Consider the following 11,924-nt stretch of genomic DNA (forward strand, 5'->3'; position numbering starts at 1 on the left):
TATATATATATCTGGTTTTTAAGTGGAGTTATGTGGTTATATAAATATCCGCGCGTTTAAGAGAGTAAATAAACAAAATTAATCATCTGTGCGTCACAGCTTCAAGGTTGACACCGCGAAATTTCGGGGTTTTTCCCCATCCTCATCACAACTAATTAATATTTTAAAATAATATATTATTAAGTACTTTCCTTTATCCATCAAGTTATCTCTGATTAGTATCATTAGCATTATTTAGTGTTAACTTGGAGTAATATTAGTTCGGAGTAATCCGACACTCTAGGACCCAACTTTGCTCGAACATGATTGATTTTATTAGCATATGCTGGATTACACCACGAAATAAAAGGAAGTACAGTTGGAAATAGAAGCAGCGAATGTCATGGGAGAAGTTACAACCAATGAGAAAACTTGTTTAATATTAATCCTAGTAATTGATTCATTGTCATAAATCAGACAAAATAGACCACAATTAAATTAAACAAGTCATAATTTTCTATAGTAAATATATGTATGTGTGTGTAAAGGCACTTCGCACAGCACTGTCATCACATTTTAACTTACTTTTGTCCGAACCAAGGTGTAGAATGATTGCAATTAGATGCCGTAGAGCTCCAAATTCTCCAGGCACCAAACAAGCTCTGATCCTTTCCTCCTATCTCAATTCTCCTTTTTCTTCCCTCACAAACGGCTGACTTTGCACGATCTACGTTTGGGAAAACTAATTAAATTAAATTTCAAATTAAATGACTCAAATCAAATAAATTAATGTCCATTTAAAAATAGTCAAATCCAAATATTGTAAGCTGAAACATATATTATATTTTATTTTTTATTATTTTAATATTAGAATCTACTTATGATTATAAATAATTAAGTATTATGAATTATACTACTGTTATGCCAATAAATAATTAACATAATATTTTTATTATTAAATCAATTTTTTTTTTAATTTCTTGAGTATTTTTTTCCTTATAATCACCTGAACTCAACCTGAAACACCATATTGCCTACTATATACAATAAAATAAATATACCTTGTATATATATGAACTTATCAGTTAAAACAGCAAAGAGCATTTCAGACAAACGAGACGGTCGTAAATTATAACAAGTACAAGGACGAAAAAATAATTTTACGATAAAAATTTGGTGAAAATTTAGTAATAACAATTTTAACAAATGAATCACTTATGCTTTTTATAGTCTCATTTATTACAGCAGGCAGATGTAAGTACAGCTAGCAGATTACTATTATCAATAAAAAAAAAGGAACTTCAGGGTCGGTCGTGAGGCAAAACCACACAGTACAGCGAGAAAAACATGGCTTTTAGTAAACTTTTACCGTTAAACAATTTTTAAGCATGGTAATTATTTGTTCAATATATTGTTTATTATATACTAGATAATATTTGTCAACAAATAATTTAATAACTACAGTGATATTTGACTTAAAAAGCTGGGGGACGATCGTGATCTTATAAACCTTTCAGAGGTGAAAAAAAAAACATAGTGAAATATTTCTTGGAATGTAGATTGTTGCACTGATTAACATTACTTGATTGATCTTAGTTTACATTTACTACAAATATTGATTTTGAAGTTTTAGTTCCAGAAGATTAAATCAGGGCATTATAAAACCATGGGCTAGGTATGTAATGTATATATTTTATTATAAATAGGTTTATTTTAAGCGATAGTTAAATATAAAGGGTAAAATATTTCCTTAGCATAATCAACATACACAATTTGGCTTATTCTATGCAAACTTTGTAAAAACTCATACCTAGTTTATATTGGACTATTAAGATCCTGTATGGATTACTAGGTTTTCACTTATGATTTATTTCGTTATGGGTGTAGTTGATCGTAGATATAATTTAAGAATTAAGCAGTGTTAAGTCATACAAATAAGCGCAGTTTATTTTTTATTTTATGTCCACGTTTCGGCCTATGTTATACACCTCCTTCAATTAGCCATAAGCTAACATTAGTCTATAATAGTGGTGGCCAACTGTTCTGTAAGTCTTCATTGAAGTGATAAGTTTTCAATTTTTTCAGTTTACTACTCATGTTCATGGGTATACTAGAATGAAAAGAAACATGACTATTCAAATAATAAATATTTAATTAAATATTTTCCTAAAAAATCGGAGACACTAAATGAAGTATATTAAAATCTAATATAAATATATTCAAATTTAAAAGCAGTATGTTAAAGTTACAATTAACTACATTTTACAATACTGACTTCTTAATTTAAGTAGAATTAATGTTATTGCTTATATATTTGTAATACTGTTCCATGTTATTCGCTCAGTGTAATGACGGCAGTTTAGAGATCTGCTACCGAGAATGTTCAATTATCAAATAAATAGATAGGTTAGAAAAGCAATTTTATTTATTAAAGAAAAAGTACCTGCATTTTAAACAGAAGACAAAAATTCAACTCAAAGTGGTCATCGAGGGTAAATAATATTGATTAATAATAATACTGTTAATACGAAAGAAAAGAAGCTGCCATATGGCACTTCTAAACATTCAATCTAATTGCTGTGTTCTTCGATGAGTTGAGTCGTAACTCTTGTGTTCACGCGTCCCGTCTAGTGACAAGTGTAACACCGAAGTCAAAATGTATGATTGGTCTGATTTTATTTTGACTTCATTACTATTACCCAATTTTTTATTGACTTTATATAATGATGTCGAAATAATTTATCTTTTCTTATATGATAAAGAACTAATCTTAATAATTAACCGTTGTGTGATAATTCAGAGCGTTAATAAAATTCACTATTCCATTTTTTAATACTAGAGCATATGCTATAGGTACCAATTCTAATTCACGTTGGTTTATAATTCTATTGTTCGACCTCTCTGTCTATGAGATTCACTGATGTATGTAGAACATAATGAGGATTAAATCCCCTACCTAGTTAGTAACATCTAGTTCAGAACTAGGATTTAGAAGCGTTGTGGAATGTCCCGAAGCTGCAGTGAAATAAACTTCTCTAGCTGTGAGCTGCTTCGTTAATTGGTTCGCAGGGAGCTCTCGGCTTGGAAATGTGGCTGTATCTAATTTCCGTCTCCTATATTAAGAAGCACTTGAGGTATCTAAGGGTGGTCTGATTGTACATATAATTAGATTATAGTTTGCGTGAATCAATCAGGTTATGTTAATAAAATTAATATTTTAATCTTTTATTAGGATTCTTCAATTCATTATCAAATGTTTTATATTACGCTCATAATTATTACTTTGGGCCGAGAGATGTTATAAAACAATATTCTCAGACTCTTCCTTAAATAACGCAAAACATTTGAGGTCTTTTGCCACTGTGTTTAAAACTTTTTATTTTAAAGGCAAAAATAAAAGAAATAATGGTAAAATTTGAATGTAAAAATAAAATGAACTTATAAACTATACATAAATTAAAACAAATTAAATATTTCTTCTTTTCTACTTTGGCTAATAGTAATAATAAAAATATTGAAATAAATAACGTAAGGGTTAAATAATTTTGAAAGATAAATCCTTATCAAGTACTATCATTAATATAAATAGGTAATATAAATTGACCAATTCATAGGTATGAAAACATATGATTATAATTATATTAATAAAAACTTTATTTTTATTTTTATTTATTGATAAATATTACTATCTGCCACAAACTTCGTAAATGAATAATTATGATATAATCGTAATCGCATTCAAACCAAAAATAAATAAATTAAATTTAAAAAATCATATATGTATATCAATAAAATATATTGATAAATGTTTTGTACTAATAATGATGTATATTTTTATGGATCTTAAGGGTCAGTCAATAAGACTACTATATAACGAGAAGGGGCCTGACGGCCGTGCGGATTAGAGTGTAGGGCCCAAAGCGCCCGGTTCAGATAGTTGTGAGTTCGATTCTCCCCTGGGGTAGTTAATATTTATTTTTAGATATCCGGACTAGTTCTTCATACCAAATAAAAATACCAATACCACCTATATTGAGACGAAGTTTCGCCCATTTTTTTTTTGTATTTACAAAACTTAACTGTTTTTTCTGTTTTGTATTTAGTTTATTTATATTATACAAAACAGAAATAGCGAGCCGATTACATGTTAGAAAGAACGGTTTCAGGAAATCCGCAACTAACTCGAATTTTTTTTTTTTTTTTGTTAGTTTTTTCATTGTAGGACATGACTATGCAAACAATAAAGTTGCGAAACGTCATCTGAATACAGAGGTTAGTTATTCTACTAGACCACCGCTATCGCCGACACCGCATTCCCCTGTCCTCCCGTTGTTTCTATCCTTGCTATTAGTCTATCAGGGGCCCCCTAAAGAAAAAAAAAAAAGAAAAATGGTTTAGATTACTTGTGTCGTCGGAGAATTTGTCTAGATCAGACACGGCCTTTCTGAGAACTCTGAAAATAGCTTGTTCCCTATTTGTGAAGGAAAAAGCAGAATTCCGGAAGTATTGGTTTTGCTACATTCTTCAGACAGTAGTAATAGAGCTAAGAGAACTAATTAACACCATATTTATAAAATCTACATGAATTAAATGCTATCAAAATGATATGTAGAAATAAATACTCAAGTAAAATGATATTTTAAACATATTTATTCCAATTAGCAATATTTTTATTCAGCCCGATGAACTCTGAACCGAGCTTGTCCCCCTACTTGTAAAAAAGACACAGAACTTCGGAAGTTTCAAGCGCTTCTCCATCGTCACTGGTATTAAAACTTCCACTGACAAAAAATAAAAGGTAGAGAAGGTAGACATCGATAGATAGATAACGGGAGCGGTCTCGATGGTAAAATTAAATGAAATCAGACGAATATATCACTAAGAGCTATTATCCGTGCATATTTTCACGAAATATCACGAAAAAGTGCATTTCATTAACTGTATAACATCCGAACTTTATGTGCAAATATAAAATCCGTTATAAGATATCTTTTCATAAATCGAGTTAAATTTTTTAACCCTCTATATTTAGAGGAATTACAAACGAAATCTTGATTGAATCAGACGGTAGTTAATAAAATCTGTAAGTTCAAACTAACAAACTTCTGCTTTATTTGAAACTATTGATAATGAATTTAATTCAGTTTTAATTGTTAACCTCGGATTATTTATACTTACATTAGCATGGTAACAAAAACCAAACCCGTTGTTTTAGCATGATATAGCCTATTTTGTATAAAAAAATTAAAATATAGATGAGTGTTATTGTTTTTTAAGTGAAGATGTATAATAAAGTAGAAGAAGTCCTGCCGAATTAAACAACATTCGAAAAATTTAAAAATCCACTAGAGTAGTAATTTAACACACCTCGAGTATCATTCCGACCAATCAGTCATTTGGACAAGAGGCGTCATAAGCACTTAAGTTCAATTTAGATGGTTTTTAATACAAAACTCGGTATCAAAACTATGTATTACATTAATTCTTTTCTAATAGAATATGCACGCAAAATTAGAGAATGTACATTTAAAAATAATCATTAACATTGGACTTGTCAACAGTTTTATTTTCCCGTTAAAAAAAGGTTTGCTTTAATATGTGTTAAAAATAAAAATGCAGATAACTTCCATGACACTGGAATTTTTAATTGGACATTTCTCTTTTTTTATCCTTCTAGGTAAATGAAATGAATATTTATATTAAAAGTTAATTATGTTATACTAAATTTAAATTTTGAAAAACATAATTAAAATACTAATTAAAACGTATTGGACATATATATAGAATAAAATGATATTAATAATGGAAGGTTATTCGAAAGTCCATTCCTCGCATCATATGGAAGGTTCCAAGAAGGTTCTCTGGTGTTTAATAAAAGACTTTATTAAGAGATTTTCTTTCCTACGTAAGAGACTCAGACTTTTCACTCTCGTCCTATTCTGGGTCGGTTTTTCCTGGAAATGGAAAAAAGAAAAATATTTAAACTTTATATCACTCGAATACAGAAAATAGAAAAAAAATAAAGTAAATAAAGTTTAAAAAGCTAGCGAAGAATAGTTTTTCAACACGTCTTTAATAAATCAATATGACCTTACACCAAATTAGCTGGATGTATTTTTATATAAATAGAGTTGTAAATATCAATAAATAAATGAAGTTTGAATTTTATCAATGATATATTTTTGTTTGTATCGGTTTTAGTTGCTATAACTTTTAATTTACTAGCAAATAATGTTTAACTTATGGATTTAATGTAACCTTATAAATATAGAAAAATCTATAAGTATAACACATTTTCTTTCAACGTCTGATACTATTGAATAATGATTTTAACCGCTTAATTAATTAATGAGTTGAATATGAATGTTAATACCAATGGATTATCTTATATATAGATATCTATAATCTTCATTTCGTATGGATCTTTTATATAACTGGGAAAGTTATAATGTATTAATTACCCCATGAAGTTGTAACGCCATTAAACTATTTTAAAATAGGAATTACTCGCTTGTATTTAAAATCTGTGAAAACATTTCATTAATTAATATTTTAAATTAATTATGTTCTCAAAAATGTAAAGGTATGGTTTGTACTATCTTCCAAAAATAATTTTCTAGGGCATGTAAAATACTCTCTTCTATTTTGAAAATTAAAAGATAACGAAATTTAGGATTACACTAGCCAATATACATAATAATATACGATTCCGTCTGAACACTGTAACTATCGTCCCTAAAGCTATGATTCCTTGAAACCCTGCACAAAATTAACAATACGATTTTACAACTTTAAAATTAATCAAATTCAATTCTTCATGGTAGAGACAACTGCAATCAGATTGGCACTTTTTCAATTGTTGCTCGATTAAACTATTTTTTTAAGTTAAGTCCCCTTTTCCGTTTTATATATATGTTTTAAAGTTAAAGTAAGATAGTTACTAAATAGGTGATTTGGGGCAGGTGACCCGGGCTGCATTTCCTTTAATTATTCTGGATTGTACTTCTACAACTATTGTGACTAGTCGTACACGCTCTAATATACTCCCTGTAAGAGTCCAGTTTTTAGGTAAAGGTTTTGAGTTTAAAGGTAAGATAGGTTAGGGCTACCTTTATATATCTTTCTTGCTTCTATGAAGTCCAATAGAAGCCATGTTATCTTTTTATGATGCATAAAGTTTTCTGAGCTATGAGGTGTCATAGCATAGGTTACGACATGCTTGGTAAATTATATAATATAATAAATTAAAAGAAAATCTAAAAAAAACTTTAACTCCTTACTTTAGTCTGTGCAGACAGATTAAATTTTGATACGTTATTTCAGGTGTTTACAGTATTTAATGCACATCAGGTAAACACCAGTCATTATTGGGTATTTTCTTTTATTGTATATTAGGAAAACCTTGTCAAAAGTATAATGTAAAATAAAGATAATATTTTTCCCTATTTATTCGCACTTTATAAATAAAGGAACTTGTGTCAATTATCAGTCTCAAGTTAATTAAATTAAAACAAATCAAAAGTAAATCGGATTATTTGCATTTCAAATGTTTATCTTTAAAATTATTATTATTACATTTTTATTGCATTCTCAGATTCATAACCATAATATTCCAAGTTACCTACTTTTATTTTAATCAATATGATATGTCACTGTTATTATTATTACTTATTTTGAACATTGGGTTGCACTTTATAAATGGCGTAGTAGAGAACTATCTAAGCAAAGGGCGAGGGTTGCTGCCGTGGGAGTTCTTGCTGGCCTGGAAAATCAGGACTTAACCGAAAAGTAAGTTTTACCAATTAATACTTGATCGTGGGAACCCTTGCAATAACTTTTGAGTTGTTTAACAGTTGCAAAGCGTTGCCCAACCGGGATCGAAACGTCAATGAAGAGAAATAGAGCGAATGAATTTATTTACCGTAGTACCCAGTTATAAAACAATAAATAAAACATCGAATATACAATGGTCGACATGACAACTCAAAATAAACAATAAACACAAAGAAAAGAATTTAAAAAAAAAGGATAGATCCTCGTTTTTGTTACAAGAACCACTGGTTATGAAAAAAATCATCTACTCATTCATGTGGTTTTATAATGCTATCAAAAAGCTGTAAACTGTATAGTAACTGGATTAAAGGGACCTCGTTTACTTTTCGGGTTACAAGCCTCTGTGAAGTGGTGATTATGCCCTCCATTACAGCTGTTGGCTGGCGGCTGATAAAGCTTTTATCAGCGGAACGTAAATCAGCACCAACAAAGTGGATAGGACCTATTATCACTATACTCTGGAAAAAAAGAGAGAAAAAACGAAAAATAGTAAACCTTGGAATTTCCATTATGAATTTTTATTTATCACTTTTCATATATGGACGAGAAATTCTCGTGTTAAACAATATTTTGCAAGATTTGCATACTGCATACATTATTATACATGAATTATATAAAAGAAAAATTAATTTTTTAAAACCTAATTTGATATTTTCTCTACTAAAACTAATTCTTGTGTATAGGACTGCTATAGTCAAAGTCCTTCTATGTGAAAAAATAGTTACAAGACAGACAGTTTTACACTATACTAAAATCTTCATATGGTGCATTTTTCTTTACTAAACATTATATTTAAATTTTCATTAGCTTGTTCCTACAGTTGATTGAAACGAAATTATTAAATAACGATAATTACGAAATTATTCAAAAACACCAGAAGTATAGAATGGAACAGCATCACAATCATTCATGTTAAACATATTAAGTAAAAGTTAGACCTAGATTGAACTGTTTGTTACTGAATATAATATATTAGCTATACATATAATAAATAAAAATAACCGTATCCTAAACTTTAGTTTTTTTTTTTTTTATTTTATAAATAAAAATAATCATTTTTTAGGTTCTAAAGTCCTAAATTTAAACCACAACTTTGGAATCGATGACTTATTTAAAGACCGTCAAATATTGGTTTCCTTTAAATAAACTTATAAAAAAGTTTGAATCAATGTATGAAATTCATTCCTTCTTGATTAATTCATCTCCTAAGCTTCATATCTGTTAAAAAAATTATAACTATTTTAGGTAAAACCAACCAAAGCTGAGCTGTTTCGTAACCTACATATTATAATAAATAATATAACAGATTACACATAATACACACACTACACACTAAACAAAAGACACACGATAAGCTAAAATATAATTAAAATTAAAATACTTTTGACATTCCCAAGTTGTAAATTATGTTGATAAATAAAAATTGTCAATATAAAAAAATCACGGTATAATTGTAAAGTAAAATTTATCTTACATAGAATCAAGTCAATTCATTTCGGCATCTTAATTATAGAATTAAGAACACAACCCAACAGGAAATTTGGTACAGTTAAAACAAAAAATATATCTCACTAGCCAGAAATTAAAAGAAATATATTTTTTTGAAATTAACAAAAGTAAAACATGAAAATTGTATTGCCAGATTAAAATGGCTTACACAATGCCTCATGTATGTGTAGCTTCAATAACTGTGCAAAAAAAAAAAAAAAACGGAAAAAAAATTCAATCCAGTTTTTATTTCAGGAAATGAAGGAAGCACTCCCGACCAGTGCGGATGTCGTTATCCAAGTTGAAAGGTAGGTGGAAACCAATTAAAGGACTTAGAGAGGATTAAGTTATATTTTTTTATGACTTTATACGGAAAGTTTTTTTTATTGTATCAAATATTATTCGTATTATACTCTCTCAATCGTTTTAAATAATTTTTCCAGATTCCTATAAAGTATTTATTTTGCCATTGAATGTGGAAGAATATAAGACAAATAATTCTAGTTTTGCTTAAAATTGGTTCCTATGGTATTTAAATTCAGTAAAACAACTGTTATTCATTATCATTAAATTTTAATTATTAGTTGTACTATTTTTTTTTAATTTACAACCATTTTTTAGAACTTTTCCTTCATTACTCGTTTTTCTAAAATTCTTTCTTTTGTTAATGTTGACACTTGTGAGTTGTTACCTCATTCATTCTTGCCAAAGGGCTTAGTTGGAGTGATTTGCTTCCTCGGACTTCCTTCCTTTGCTAGTAACTGAAAGTGGGTTTAGTGCAGTAGAAGTAAAATACTTCATATTTCCAGGTAAATAAGAGTGTAATGTTTGCAAAATATTTATTTTAACATTATTCGGAAGTGTGAATTAACGCTTATTTTTAAATTTAATTATTGATATTTACATCTATATTTACAATGCACTTAAAAAAAAATCTATAACCGTATTATGGATTATTGTTTATCAAGAAGAGCCTAGTAATATATTCAGATACTACAGAAGGTTTATTATTAGTTATTTATACTAGTTCTTGAAATCTAATTGATTAATATAGTCTTATCAGATTATATATTTTTAATCGTAAAAATATTTTTTTCTTTTAATTAAAGGGTGTATACGGAGTATCATATCCGTTTTATAACCTATATAACAAGTTTTTGGAGAAGCCTAATATATTTGTTACTTTATAAATATATATCCTTTCTTCAACTACATTTGGGCATCTCCAGCTTCTTTGAATTAAACGAGCAGAAATTTAGCACTTTAAAAAAAGTGAGGGCACGTTTCAACCCAAATTCTGTCCTCTTTAAATACTTTTTCATGGCTTTAAAGGTTATCGCACCTCTATTGACTATCTACATTGAGTATGGTTCTGTTGAGTCTTTTATATTAATTTAATTTTTTATTATTTATTATATTTTCAGGTTTTTTGTTTTATTTTATAATTACTGCAATCAGGTGATGATTTAAGCGATTTCCCAGTTTATCTCAAAACCTCCACCACTTTTCTGATTCTAAAACGTCTAGAACGTCTGATCTAGACCAAGATACTGATGAATCCAATTCGAAGAAAAGAAACCTTGGATCTACCGTTTCAGTCTTTATCATCTGTTAAAAAAATGGGAAAATAAGTTGAAAATTTCTCCTCTAAACGTAAAAGTGTGTATTAGTATTAATCAAGTATCTGAATTCGACCTTTCATCTCATAAGCATACAACAGCAACAGGGAGCAGTAGCAAAAATAATAACCCGAATATTAAACCCACTTCCATTCATAATCTTATCATAATTTATTATGTATCAGACCACTTACAACCCAATTGACTGCCAATAACAAAAAAAAATTAAATTAACTATAGGTGACTACACAACATAGTCTAAATATTACAATGCGGAATAAAAATAATACCACACATTTTCCTCAGATTAAAATAAACATTTGAATGTAGTTATCAGGAAGAATGCCTGTAATATAATAAAAGAAGAATTAAAGACCAAGTTAGATTCAAAGACAATTTGATGTCGAATACGTATTCAGAATACTTAATAAATATTTTATAAAACCAAAAAAAAATTACTCCTCTCTACTCAGTAACTTAAAATTAATAATTTTTTTTTCTGCATTCATAACATTAGAGCCCAAACATAAAAACTCTGATATTCCAATGTTTACAAACTGTCAAAGATATGGCCACACAAAAAATTATTGTAATTTAGAGTTAATGTGCGTTAAGAGCAGAAGAAAAAACTATTTCTCAAAATTCCCGTTAAAATTTACCGATAAGCATTTTGTTTAAATGGGAACTTGGCCATGAAGTTTACAATAATGGATGTGCATATTAAAAAAACTTAACGGAAAAAATAAGCTCATTTCCTGAGCCAAGTGTTTGTAATCCTGATAATAATTCAAGGAGTCCTAGCTACCAGAATTACTTTTAAAAAATCCATATGCCAATGAACATCGTAACGTATAAATGGTGGATTTTTTATAAATCTTGAGAGTTATCAATTTACAGAATATTTCATTCTAAATAAGATTAAATATTTGATTTAACAAAAGATAATTCAAACTACTGTAAAGCCTACAATTTTATACTCATAGCTCAATACTTTTTAAGTTATCA

At 28.5% G+C, this 11,924-nt stretch overlaps 1 long non-coding RNA gene across 1 annotated transcript in view; it reads left to right on the forward strand.

Annotated features, from left to right (window-relative positions):
- LOC136797251 (uncharacterized) overlaps positions 1-9,608 on the forward strand; it is a 239,351-nt gene extending 229,743 nt beyond the window's left edge. Inside the window, exon 4 of the long non-coding RNA XR_010845098.1 lies at positions 9,556-9,608. This is a non-coding gene — a long non-coding RNA (uncharacterized lncRNA). The remainder of the gene's footprint in view (positions 1-9,555) is intronic.
- The last annotated feature ends 2,316 nt before the right edge of the window (positions 9,609-11,924 follow it).

This window comes from Halyomorpha halys, unplaced genomic scaffold (genome assembly GCF_000696795.3).
Source record: "Halyomorpha halys isolate HHAL.00 unplaced genomic scaffold, Hhal_1.1 Scaffold348.1, whole genome shotgun sequence".
Classification (NCBI taxonomy): domain Eukaryota; kingdom Metazoa; phylum Arthropoda; class Insecta; order Hemiptera; family Pentatomidae; genus Halyomorpha; species Halyomorpha halys.